We start from the raw sequence: 14,400 nt of genomic DNA, 5'->3' as shown, positions 1-14,400 counted from the left end.
ACGCTGTTCATTTCATGTTTATGTTAAGGAGCGAACTGTGCAAGGAAACTAATGGTGCTTTTCCCAGTTCGAGCGCGACGCGACTCGGCGCGTTTTGTTTTGTGCTTTTCCATCAGTAATAGAACCTGCTGAGTTCCTGCTCTGACGAGGTTCCAAGCCAGCTGAGCCAAAACTATGTGTGATGTCATCAGGCTGCCATCGTCACTGGAAGAGTCGTGAGTGAGACGTCCGACGGAAGAATCAAAGCCGGCAATGTCCAACTGTAGATCGAAGTTAAAAAGACTTAAAAATCCTGAAAACGTGCCATCAGCCCCAACATTTATAAAAGCAGAGTCCGGTGCATTTAGAGACAGCACTGCCACCATCATGCGTCCGCTCACACAGGAAGTACTGAACCATTCTGTGAACAAATCTTTTTAATCGACTCATTCTAATGATTGACACTGAAAACATCTGCTTTACAAGTCACTGCTTTGTGTCGCGTCTGAAACAGAATCACTGCACGCAGCCGTGCAGTGATGGCTAATGGTAAACCATACTAAACCGCGTAGAGTCGAGCCGTGCTGGGACTGAATAGTGGAAAAGCACCATTAGTTGGGTGAAGTTTTAAACTAGGTAAACTAGGTAAACAGTCCTGTGTTGATATTCTCTCCACTGTTAAAATAAGACAATTAAAAAGAGTATTTTTCATTAATCAAATGGTTACAACCTGTTTTATCATTAGACTTCCTGTTTGTTAAGTAGAAAATAAACAATATCACTTCCACTCCGTGGCGACGTTATGATCGGCCCCAAGTTTCTGAAATCCTGTGAGATGCTATCACGTCTGGATCTGTGACTCAGTGGAGAAGAGAAGATAAATGCAGAGGTAGTGAAATATTGAATCTCGATGGTTGAGACATCTGGACTTGATTTGGATCATGTTGTTGCTGGGAATGGCAGGCGCTGATGGGACGGCAGCAGGCTAATGCAACATGGCAAATACCATTCCTCAACTCTGCTAATATGTGCTAGATAAGAAGTGCCAGCTGCGTTCAGCATCTCCTCAAACTGCCTTTCCCATCATCTCTCTTCCAGCTCTCACTGAGAACTCTGGGATTTTTAATGAGCAGAAAAAAGGCACTGAGGCACCGTTGAGGGGAAATGAGGGCGGGTTCATGTGGGTCAGATTCTGGTGCTAGATGCCCCCTGATAACCTCGAGTAATTGTTGCTGAGTCATTGGTGGGAGACACTTAAGAAAAAGCAACAGCAGTGTGATTGCAGTGTGTGTAGACGCTGTATCTGATGGGCTGCAGTGACTCTGTGGTGACGTCCAACAACAAACAGTTGTTCACGCTCTGCAGAGGATCCTCACGGCGCTGGGATTCATTAAGCTCCACCTTTGCTTACATACAAAAGAGACTGTTACCAATTATAGGGCACATTTTCTCCGTGGTGTCTGGCATCGGACCTGACTCTGGACGGACGCTCATGTTGTGAAGGTTTTTTACTTTGTCAATTGATGAGGCGGTTGTTTATACTTCGACTTGAATCCCGAGTCCTCGTCTCAGATTAATAGGATCCTCATGAAGTCGTCTGCAAGTGATTTGCTCCAATTCTTGAGTCCGAAATCACACGTCTCATGGGAGTAACAATAATTTGCTGTTTGGGAGGGGAAACTGGAATGTGATTTCAAAACTGCCTCTTCAAAGAGCAGTCAGCTCAGCCTTAAATTAGATATACAGTATGATGTATAGACTGGCGTTAAAAACATGAGTTAGGCCCTCCAAGGAATGATTGGATTATATCTGCCAGGTTACAAAGTCTGAGCTCATGCTTTTTCCATTCTCTGATGTTTTTGTCATATTTCTTAGGGCACGAGCAGATGAAATGATGCAGTTTTCTGCAGATAAGGTTCTGACGATCTTCTCATCCCAATTGGATCCAGCTCTCCTCTCTCTAACTGCACGAGACCTGAATCAGGTTTAAAGTTGCTGATGGGACGGCCTCAGGGTTTGATAAGGTACCTGTGGATGTACACGTGCACTTCTGTTCTCACACTGATGTTTACATGAATATTTCACGTCACGTAGAAGACAAAGCTCACACTGAGCTGGAGGAAGACGACGCTGCTCGTCGGTGTGAAAGTTCAACAAATGTTTCATTTGCAAATGAGATGAATGTGTGAATGACAAACACCTCACGCTCTCTCACTCTCTCACACGCTAATTCGTGTCCTGATTGAATTAGGACATGACTGAATGAATGAAGAATGAACTGTGTTATGAGGCTGAAACGTGCATGAGAATGCTGCAGTTTCCTCTCTCAGTCAAGCGGAGAACAACATTTTTTTCCCCTGACATAAAAAAAGACAGAAACTCGTCATCGTCAGAATAATTCATTACATTTTTTACATTCTTTACATGGTTTTTTTCATTTTGTGAAATATTTTCCAGACCTGGACAGTTAGTTACGTGAGCGTCGTCACAGAGCAGTGATTCCTGTGATGGCTTGTCTGTTAACTACACAGATATTCAAATCAGATCTGCTCCATCCATTAAGCTTAATCTGTACCAGGTGTTTGTGTTGGTACATGTCACAGAGGATGTTATATTTGTAGATGATTTATATCATTTGTGTTTTAGACAGCGAGTGATAAAATGTTAAAGTTAACGTTTTTCCGTTGACAAAACAAGATAATAATAATATAAATACAAATAGAAAGAATTAAATCAGACATAACACACGTGCTAAGATAAACAACAGAACATTAAAAGAAGTACATTTAAAATAAGACATACATGCACAATAAAAGCCAAGGTATCTGCCCGCTCACATATTATTATAGTATGTTATTCATGACTTCATTACTACAGACTATATACGTGTGATTACATACATTATTACATTACATTACATTAAATACACATTCAATCAGTACTATAAACAAACATGTATGTTTTCTCTTGTTTCTCATTTCTTATGCAGTTTTCATTAAAGTCATCAAGTGAGAAAGAGTGTGTGTGTGTGTGTGTGTGTGCACGTCTGTGTGTGTGTGTGTGTGTGGGGGCTGCTGTTTGTTTGTACACATGGTAAAATGTTCTAGTGTGAAATCTACTTAATTTCACACTTTGAAATGTTTGAGCGTGAAGAAGGCCCCTACTCCCCCCCCATACTCACTACCTCACACCCCTACACACACACACCCCTACACACACACACACACACACACACACACACACACACACACACACACACACACACACACACACACACACACACACACACACAACAGCAGCCCTCTCTGGAGTCTCCGTCATCTCCATCCACTCTCACTGAATGAGATTTAATAGGCGTCGTCAATAAAGATTTACAGCTTGAGCTTGATTTTGTTCAGTTTCAGAGCGAGAGCATGTGCTTCTAATATTCAGTACAGCTCCATAAAATACATACGCAGTGTTTTTTTATTATACACACTACTGTTATGATTAGAAGTGTTTATCCCTCATTTTCCCAACAACACGATGTTTTGCCAGTAGTTAAGTGACTGCCAGTTTTAATAAAAGTACAGTAAAGCAGCTCTGAGAGATGAGTGACACGACACGCGTGGGATCTGTTTCCTTCTCTGTGGGACAATGTTGACAGTTGAAAAGCCATAAAAGTCACCACAAATGGAGAAGACACCGTGTAGCTGATGAGTTGTCCTTGTGTAGCAGATGGACACACGCTTGCTTTAAGTCTTTGTCGTAGTGATCACAGTCCAACACCGGGTGGCACTAGTGTATCTTAGTTCTTTACGTTTCATTCTGTTCTCTGGCACAAGAGACAGGGTTTTCTTCTGCTCTGGATGTTTTCAATAGTTTTCAAAACGTTATGGAACTCAAAAATGTCATGGACGGCAAAGTTAACATCACTGTGTGCAACTGAATCTGGAGGATCAACAGCTGTCTGGAGCTAAACTTACTGAAAGATACTGAATGTCTGTGTTTCAAAGGTGTGCTGAGGGTTCCAGGTGAAGCCCGGGACTCAGACTCAGACTCAGACTCAGACTCAGAAACAGAAACAGATTCAGATTCATACTCAGATACAGACTCAGACTCCAGACTCAGACTCAGAAACAGATTCAGATTCAGATACAGACTCAGACTCAGACTCAGACTCAGACTCAGATTCAGAGTCAGATTCAGACTCATACTCAGATACAGACTCGATACTCAGACTCAGAAACAGATTCAGATTCAGACTCAGATTCAGATTCAGACTCAGACTCAGATACAGATACAGATACAGATACAGATTCAGATTCAGATTCAGACTCGAACTCCTCAGATACAGATACAGATACAGACTCAGATACAGACTCACAGACTCAGACTGACAGATACAGACTCAGATACAGATACAGATACAGATACAGACTCAGACGATACTCAGATACAGACTCCAGACTCAGACTCAGATACAGACTCAGACTCAGACTCAGATACAGACTCAGATACAGATCCAGGACTCAGACTCAGACTCAGACTCAGACTCAGACTCAGCAGACTCAGATACAGATACAGACTCAGACTCAGATACAGACTCAGATACAGACTCAGACTCAGACTCAGACTCAGACTCAGATACAGATACAGACTCAGATACAGACTCAGACTCAGACTCAGACTCAGATTCAGAGTCAGATTCAGACTCATACTCATACTCAGATACAGACTCAGACTCCTCAGACTCAGACTCAGACTCAGAGAAACAGATTCAGACTCAGATTCAGATTCAGACTCAGACTCAGATACAGATACAGATTCAGATTCAGACTCAGACTCAGATACAGATACAGATACAGACTCAGATACAGACTCAGACTCAGACTCAGACTCAGACTCAGATACAGATACAGACTCAGATACAGATACAGATACAGATACAGACTCAGACTCAGACTCAGATACAGACTCAGACTCAGACTCAGACTCAGATACAGACTCAGATACAGACTCAGATACAGACTCAGATACAGATACAGACTCAGACTCAGACTCAGACTCAGACTCAGATACAGATACAGATCCAGACTCAGACTCGGGCTGACTCAGACCCAGACAGACTCAGATACAGACTCAGACTCAGACTCAGACTCAGATACAGATACAGACCTCAGATAGACTCAGACTCAGACTCAGACTCAGACTCAGATACAGATGCCAACAGACTCAGATACAGACTCAGACTCAGACTCAGACTCAGACACAGACACAGATACAGATACAGACTCAGACTCAGATAGCAGTCGCTGTCAGAGCCCACATCTCTCACTATGATGGAGGAGATTGTACAGATATGATGTGGATACATGTGTTCATGAGAGAACTCCCACCATCTCCACTTGGAAAGCTTTGCATAACAATCCTGAGGCTGTAGAAAGAGAGAGAGAGAGAGAGAGAGAAGAGGAAGGGAGGGGTAAAAAGAGCTGAGGCCCGTGATGCCTGGTGTGGGCCAAGAAGCTGCCAGCGTCCCAGTCGCTCCATGTCTGGCCTGGCACAGCATTAAGCGAGCTGTTTTGGGGCCTGTCAAAAGCTCATCACTGTAAGGAAGCGTCTCTGCGGGGGAGCTGCGGGGGAGCCAGGGCACGGCGGGGGGGAGAGAGCACAGACCCTGACCGGCAGCTTGGGCATAATAAGAAGGGAAATATTCATTCCTTCATTCACATTAGTATCACAACAACAATCAAGCCCCACCTCAGTGACTGAACATAAAAGTGTGTGTGATTTGATCAGTGTCATCAGGTCAGGGTGAAACCATCTGTCAATCACAGCAGTGTCATGGTTTATCATCTCTTTTCCTTTTAATCGTCACATTTTCACAACAAGTGGAGTCGCCCCCTGGTGGCTAACCTGGGCTAGACTTTCTCACTGGAATCTTTACACGTGTAAAGTGTGTGTTGTGACAGATAGAGATAAAGTCACAGCCATGAAAGCATTTGTTTCAAAACCCTGTTGATGTTCTCACTGTGTTTGAGAGATTATCAAACTCCAGTCGTTTACAAGTGTGTGAAGGTATACTGTCATTTTTTGGCCCGTGTTGTTTGTGACATCAATCTAAAGTCATCCAGAAACGAGGGCGGACAAAAGAACAACACAATATTGTTTTTCATTACTGCTTAAGTGGAATCATGCCCCTTGATTTAAGAACCAACGAACGAGCAACACACGTCTAAATTCAGCCAAATCTTACTCATTTCATTTTAACTGTGTGTGTGTGTGTGTGTGTGTGCCTGTGTGTGTGTGTGTGTGCGCGCGCAGGTGTGAAACAATGGTGTGGGCGTTGGAAAAGGCTCATAAGTTGAAGGACAGTCGGCTCATTGGTTCTCTGACGGCTGGCACCGTCTCACAGCTCTGGTGAGTTGACGTATGAGTTTTCTGGATAATTCCACTGTGTTCGTAAAAGTGAGTTTATAAATGTGTGCTGCATGGTTAAGTCTGACATTGGTTCTCATGTCTTACAACAATAGTAAAACCCAGCAGTAAAAAGAAAAAAAAGGAGGGAAAAAAGGCAGAAATCCTCTTCAGTCCAACAATTATGGGGCCTCTATATGGAGTAGTTGGCTCGTTTATATGCTGTAATGTTGTGACCATTCCAAGCCCTGAGGCCAGGTGTTTTTGATTGCACTAAAGCACATGGAAGCACAGACTCTGCAGCACGGCTCTGGCCCCACAGGATGGTGAGATACGACCCTGATAAACCAGTGCAGAGCGGCTGGGAGTGGGAGGCCCAGACTGTTTTCCTTATTTATTTATTAATGCTTTGTTTTCCCTGAGAGAAGCTGTCAGACAGACAGGCAGCTACACCCTCTTATTAGATGACTTCCCTCACTGTGCAAATATATTCCAGCTGAGATGAAACTTTTCAGTGAGCACAACACTGGATTTTGTAAATTCTGCTTGACTGAGAAAAATAATCCTCACTGTTTCAGGGACAAAGACAACGACACAGCAATGACTTCACTTTCAGGCAAATTAAAAACAAGCTGTAAACTTCGATTCTAATTGTCATCTCAAAGGAAGTTCATCATTGTTCTCTGCAGACAGCTGTTATAATAGTGACAGTGTTTACAGGGTTTGAACAAACATAAAAACATCCAGTGAACGTCTGAGGTTTAGCTGTGAGGACAGGATGTCGCCCTCTGGTGGTAGCAATTCTATCTCCAGGGAATTGATTTAATCTGTAGACTTTATATAAAACATTATTCTTATCTTGGCGCACGCACACACACATGCACACGCACACACGCACACACATGCACACGCACACACACATGCACACGCACACGCACGCACACACACACCTCTGGTTCCAGGCATAAAATCAGACGAGTGTGAAATATTTGGCATAAACTCTCCTGTCATAAAAAAACATGGATGTTCTGCTCAACGTAAAGGAAACACTTTTATAAGGCCTGTGTTTCTGTGGCTTTTAAAGGTGCATGAAGTGAAATGAGAGCTGACATGTGCTGTGATGTCAGTGATGCTATTATGACAAGTCCAAAGTAAGAAGGGTGTGATCCATGTATTTGTGGTCTTTCATGAAAAAATGAAATTCGCACCAAGTTTTCCAATCATGACTGAAATGTAAAAGTAGCAGACGATGAACAGAGATCACTCACTTCACCAAACTCATAAAGGCTGTTTGTCGTCCTGTTGCTCTTTCGTCCGTCTCAGCATAAAACATAACAACATTACAAAGACAAAAACATTTCCAGGCTGCAGTCTCAGAGCCTACAGGTGCCACAGCAGCGTGTGAGGGAGTGAGGATGAGGATGAGGATGAGGAGGCTGTGTCTCTGTGACACTCTTGACAGGACAAACTTGTGTTAGTGCATGTGTAACTCATCGTGTGTGTGTGTGTGTGTGTGTGTGTGTGTGTGTGTTTTAGTTGAGGAGCTTTTCCACAAACTTAAGGCAAGGCATATTTATTGTATAGCTCATTTCATACACGTGACAAGTCAACGTGCTTCACACAAAAACAATGAAAAAATAAAACATAAAAATATAGAACCATACACAATTTTAGCAATATTAAAAGTAAAACATAAAATATATATATATATACATGGAACACCAACAGCAAAGAGGCAGTTTAAAAGTAAATGAGAGAATAAAAAACATGAAAACATATAAACTGCAGAAAGAAAACAAAGCAAACTCTTTAAAAAACAATATTTGTGTTTATGAGCTCTGTGTCTGAGCAGGTGCTGGACTGTACCACTGCAGTCTGAGCGTGAACATGACTCACTTTCCATGGTCCTGTTCTGTATCTCTGACTAAACTGTCTTAACGAACATATTATTTAACATATTATTACAAAAGATGTGAACACTGAACATGATATTGTTCTGCCCCTCACAATAATATCACATAGATGCTCCATTCAAGTCATTTATTTAGTGATTTTTACTGATATGGTTTAGATTTAAGGCTCTGCACACACACACACACACACACACACACACACACACACACACACACACACACACACACACACACACCTGCACTTTGCACACACGCACACATGTTTCCATTTATGCCAATGACTTTCCTGGTGAGGTTGAAGGTTGAGACTCTGCGACACAACTGTGGGAAACATAACTACAGCTGGATTAAGTTTGTTATGAACACAATAAGGAGAAGCTGGTGATGATGAGATGATATTTATTATTAGTGTTATAATATCTGCAGCATTATTAGATTTTTATTTTGTTTTTGTACATTTATCAAAAACAAACACAGTCTTTCCTTAAACGTAATGAAATCATATTATTGTTTAAATCAAACCACAGACAGGACTGTGAACCACTGACTCTGCTGATGTTGATTAATGTCATTTTGCCTCTGACCATAATGAGGCCAGAGATTATTATGCAATTATATTCTGTAAACATGTTGGTGTTGCAGTCATTTCCATGAGACTCTGGGTTCAAGGCCACGGTCTGACAGAGAAGATAGAGATAAAGGTAGAACATGAATATTCACAGATGATATGACGGCTTCATGTCAACAGTGTCAGTCGTTTATTACTGAAAGAAATTTTTAATGCAGCCACATTGTTGCTGTTGCCATGTACACTATGAAACTATTTCATATTCATTCATTCATACAATAACTGTCTCTCTAAACTGACAGATCATTTTTATACATTTGTGTCACTGGCATAAATTCAAACAAAGGATTTCAAACAGCACTTTTTATTATTTAACACGTTTAGTCACTGATGGAGGCAGCAGCAGCAGCAGCAGCAGCAGCAGTAGTAGTTATAGTAGTAGTAGTAGTTTTAGTAGCAGCAGTAATAGTAGTACTTGTAGTAGTAGTAGTATTAGTAGTAATAGTAGGATTAGTAATAGTAGTAACTAGTAATAGTAGTAGTAAGCCATGATAAAGCAACACAAACTATAGTATCAGGTTGTAAAAGTCTGTCTCATATTCTAAAGATATTAAGCAGGTGTAGATTTTATAACCTTTTGTTGTTAAAAGTGTTGAATATGTCAGTGTGTCACACACACACACACACACACACACACGCGATGGATGGACCATGGAAACCATTTGTTGTCGACACAGGAGACACTTTTATGATTGTTGTCTTCAGTGTATTGTTGTTTGTGTGTGTGTGTTTGCGTGTGTGCGTGTGTGTGTGTGTGTGTGTGTGGGTGTGTGAGATATAAGCAAAACATAGTCCATCATTTCTCTGTATATTTAAAGTCAACATATTTTCATTAGGCAGAAAGTGAAGATACAATATTTTTATATACATATATATATATATACATATATATATATATGTATATACATATATATATATATATATATATATATATATATATATATATACATATATATATATATGTATATATGATGGTGTGAACTGTTGGACTGAAGGTTACAAAGGTTCTTTAACACACTTAAGCTGCACCTTCAGCAGTAAATGTTGTTAAATGTCTGTTTGTTTGGAGGTGATGTCCTGGATGAATTTAATCTTCAGTCTTAATGAATACGAGGAACATTAGATATCTAATATATATATATGTATATATATATATATATATATCAGTCCACAGTGGGAACACAATGACAATGTACAAACTTTAATTTGATGGAAACAGTTTTACAACAAACTTGTTATGTATAAACGTTATATCTTTTATGTTTTCATGTAAACGAGCGTGTAAAGTTTATTATCAACCCTGTTTCTGTGGAAAGTAACAAGGGCAAACAAAGCATGTTTATCAGCTAGAACTCAAAGTGAATTAAAGCCACGGAGAAGTGCAGAGGAAGCTGTTGAGACTCTTTAAACACACAGCTGCGTCGCTGCTAATCTGAAACATTAATATTGAACTAAAAATAGACAGTTTGCACTTAAATAAATACAGAACCCTCTCCAGATGGTGCCTGCCTGTTGGGAGGAATGTAAACTGAAGGCAAACGTCAGACTCACCCTCTCTAATCCCGCTGGGTATCCAGTTTCCTTCTGGCCTCGCAGAAGTGCTGCTCATCACTGCTCACAAATAGCTAAAGTGGTTTTTGGAGATTTTGGATTCAAGGTGCACAGTAATCATAATTGTAAGTGTGATAAAACGTGCAGGGCAAACACTCCAAACACTTCTTCTACGTCAGAGTTGCATGCAGAGTCTGGCTGCTACGTGCTTGGAACTGCACTCCACTGTATACAAGCTGTCCAATAAAGTTCACTCAGCACGCTGATCTGCACAATCTCACTCCACTGGCACTCGTCTGAGGCGATTTTCCCTCCTCTGGACTTCAGTGTCAGGCACAATCTCAAGGAAATTTTGGAGTGACTGAGTTTTCTCCACACTTAAATTCAGAAAAGGCATTAAAGATGAAATATGTATGATGTTATTGATGTAGGTAATTGTACATCCTTCAGTTTCTCACTAATCTTTATTCTAATAATAATAAAATAACTGCACGGACGACGTGAGAAAGTTGGTTATTAGAAGTTCTTAACGTCTCAGATCATTTCTGATCTGAGCGTGTGTCTCGTAAAAATGACGTCCTCACATTCTTCACTTGTAGTTTGTTATGTTGTCAAATCGTGACATAGTGGATGAAGTGGACCACCGTTTGACATCAAACGTTATAAGATTTGTTCCACATTGTCTTCTGAGGACATCCTGGTGTTTTTAATGGAGAGGATGTTGATGCTTTGAGGAGAAATCATTATCTTTTTTCCGAGCCCTAACCAGGAACTATTTATGGCCAAACCTAACCACGTCCATAACAACAAAACGTGTTATTGTGTTAGTGTATTTCAGACCAAAGTGCCACAAGCAGTTAAAACATTATCACACTGATGTGAATAAATGTGACGGAGACGTGTAGCTCACATGTTTGTTTGGAAACTGCAGGTTTCCACGTTTAAACTGAAGACACCAGAGACACAGAGTTTCTGTTAAACTGAAGTGTTGCACTGACAGAGCAGTTACAGCAAAGCTTCATCATGTTCTTCATCATGTTCTTCATCATGTTCTTCATCATGTTCTTCATCATGTTCTTCATCATGTGCTTCATCATGTTCTTCATCATGTTCTTCATCATGTTCTTCATCATGTTCTTCATCATGTTCTTCATCATGTGCTTCATCACACCAAGCACAAAACAAATAGTTCTAAAAAAGTAGAAAAGCAGCTGTGACTGCGTCTCTGGCCCAAAGTCATTGAGAGTATTCTTTAATCCTGACACCTGCAAGCCATCCCATCATGATTTACAGCGAGGGAAATGCAGGCTGGGGGCAGGGAGGCCACAAGCGGAACTGTTTTCACAACAAATGATGAGGAACACACTGTTGTTTCTTGAAGGCAAAGCATTTGTGGTGTGTGGTTCACCAACATATGGACGACTCAGTCTGACAATGAAAGCATTGACTTTGTGTGTGTGTGTGTGTGTGTGTGTGTGTGTGTGTGTGTGTGTGTGTGTGCAGCGTGTGTGTGTGTGTGTGTGTGTGTGTGAGGACAAATACTAGTTAAAAATGAATGTTGTATCATTTTCATTGTTGCTTTCAGGGTTAGAAGCAGGTTTAGGTTTGGTCAGTGTTGGTGAGGGTTAGTTATGCTCAGAGTGACATGGTGACATGGTATTATTATTATTATTATTATTATTATTATTATTATTGTTTCATCTATGAGCGACAACTACAGCACCTTTAAACATCCACAAAACATGCTGATCTTTCTGATAAACGTCGTGTCGTGACTTTTATTATGAAGTGGATGTTGTGCATGTTTCAGTCTGATCAGCAGAGTAATAAACTGCAGAGGAAAGAATGAGCCGAAAGTCTTTCACACGTACACTTAACTATAACAGCGTCCGTGCTTTTTGGAAGAAGTTCTTTAAGATTTTGAAGTGTTTCTGTGTGAATTTGTGTGCGTTCAGCATTTTTGATGTTGGACGAGGACGTCTTAGATGCTCGATGAGGTTAAAGGTCAGGGCAGCAGCAGCAGCAGCAGCAGCAGCAGCAGCAGCAGGTTATTGTTAGTGTCTCCTGAGACACTAACAATAACCTGCTGCTGCCACAGGTGGGCAGTAACTCTCACAATCAGTGAAGACAAACAGGAAAAATAAAGATATATCATTCAGTTTCATTTCTATGGCAACAAATCACAGCATGGATTAAAAGAATCTTAGCTGGCTCGATCGATATGATTTTACTGAAAATAAACTTGTTATTATGTATATTAATGACATGATTACCAGTTTGACTGTGTTACAAAAACATTTTATTTATGATAACATGAGGAAACTGATAAGACTGCTGTTGTTGTCACTATTGCTATTTTATCAATGAATCAAATCATAAGTTCAGGGAATTTCTTCTCTCAGCTGCAGTTATATTGTGTGTTTTTGAAACTTTGGAGTTTCTTACAGACAGAGAATCCTTTGTTTCTTCTTCTGAACTCTGAATCACAGGCGAGGCGACAACCTGTTGTATATTCCATCCTTGCAAAATCCTGTATCAGATGTTGTCTTTGGTTTTTGGCAAGAAAAGCTTCCTCCTTTCACAGAGAGAGATAAACTTTGCCAAAATACTAAAATTTTATACACCCTCTTCCTCTAGACGGTGCCATTTTGGCCTCCCCTCCCCTCCCCTCCCTCCCTCCCTCCCTCCCTCCCTCTGCTCTCCTCCTCTCCCTAACTCCATAAATCTTAATCACCGATTTTCATCCACCGACAAAACATTTTTAAAATATTAGACAAAATGCATTTTGAAGTCATTTGTAATAATTGTCAGTGTTCAGTTGTACTAATATAATATTGAACATGCCGTGTAGACCCTTCTTACCTTCCCATGATATAATGTCAAACAACACAACGCCGCGTGGGCTGCTATCAATAAACCTGCGAACGCTTCCTTAACACAAAACATGTTCAGGACATTGGATATTTTTCCTTTGACCTGTTGATCTTTATCTTGCAAATTATAAATGAGCCTGATGGCAGTGAATGTTACTTAATACCCGTCAGCTGACACATAAATCAAGCGGAAACAAACACACACTCAAAAAAGTGTGCAACACAAAACCACAACTGCACAAGACTTTGGTCACTTTTCTTTTTTGAATCATAATCAGTTGTGTTTCATATCTTTATTGGTAAAAACTCTTCTGACCAAATGTGATCACATCTTTGGGTTCAATGTTGGGTTGAACTCACCTCAGGATCCTTTGTTCTTTCCCGTCTTGTTTCCGTTCCTCTTCCCAGAGATGACACTGTCATATTTTGAAACATCTCTGTCTGTCTGTCTGCCTGTCGCTTGGCGCTGCTGCGCTTCCCTCTGTCTCTGTGTTGCTCTTTTGTTTAGGACCACACAGAGGGATGACATGTTGGAGGCACATCCAGGCTGGGTGGCCCGGCTGCAGGAAAGATGTGGGTGACAGGATCAGCCTTCAACAGACTATGGGAGTAATGCGTGTAGACAGTGTATAACCAGTCTTTTGGGGACCTGTAGAAAAAGCAACGCTGGCAATTCTGAATAAATGCACTTTAGAAAAAAAGAGAAGCAACAGAAAGAAAGTTCTTTGGGAGCCTTGTTTTAGCTGCAGCCTCATGCATCACACTCTCATGCACTACTAATGTCTTTAAGAAAATCAGCTGAAGTAACTGTGGAAAGTTAAATAAAAATGTGCACATCATCTCTACTTTTATTGCATTTGAAGCAGCTTCTTTAAAGACCAAACCTTTTAAAGTCACTTTATATTTTTAATCAAAGACGTTTGTAAACACACACACACACACACACACACTGCCCAATGTCTGTGACATTTAAGAAGCTCTTTAAACTATTAAAGCTGAGTTATTTCCTGACTGATTTTCTCTAAAGAAATCTGAGGTCCCTGCAGAACAAAGAAACCAC

At 40.7% G+C, this 14,400-nt stretch overlaps 1 long non-coding RNA gene across 2 annotated transcripts; it reads left to right on the top strand.

Annotated features, from left to right (window-relative positions):
- The first annotated feature begins 1,865 nt into the window (after nucleotides 1-1,865).
- On the top strand, nucleotides 1,866-14,133 carry LOC122772889. Of its 2 annotated transcripts, none has more exons than XR_006360830.1 (3): nucleotides 1,866-2,003; nucleotides 6,283-6,378; nucleotides 13,849-14,133. It is a non-coding gene; the product is annotated as an uncharacterized LOC122772889 (long non-coding RNA). The 2 variants fall into 2 exon arrangements; XR_006360829.1 differs by having other exon boundaries at nucleotides 13,749-14,133.
- Nucleotides 14,134-14,400: the final 267 nt, after the last annotated feature.

Source organism: Solea senegalensis, linkage group LG7 (assembly GCF_019176455.1).
Source record: "Solea senegalensis isolate Sse05_10M linkage group LG7, IFAPA_SoseM_1, whole genome shotgun sequence".
NCBI classification, from domain to species: domain Eukaryota; kingdom Metazoa; phylum Chordata; class Actinopteri; order Pleuronectiformes; family Soleidae; genus Solea; species Solea senegalensis.
This window is presented reverse-complemented; position numbering and strand designations above follow the sequence as displayed.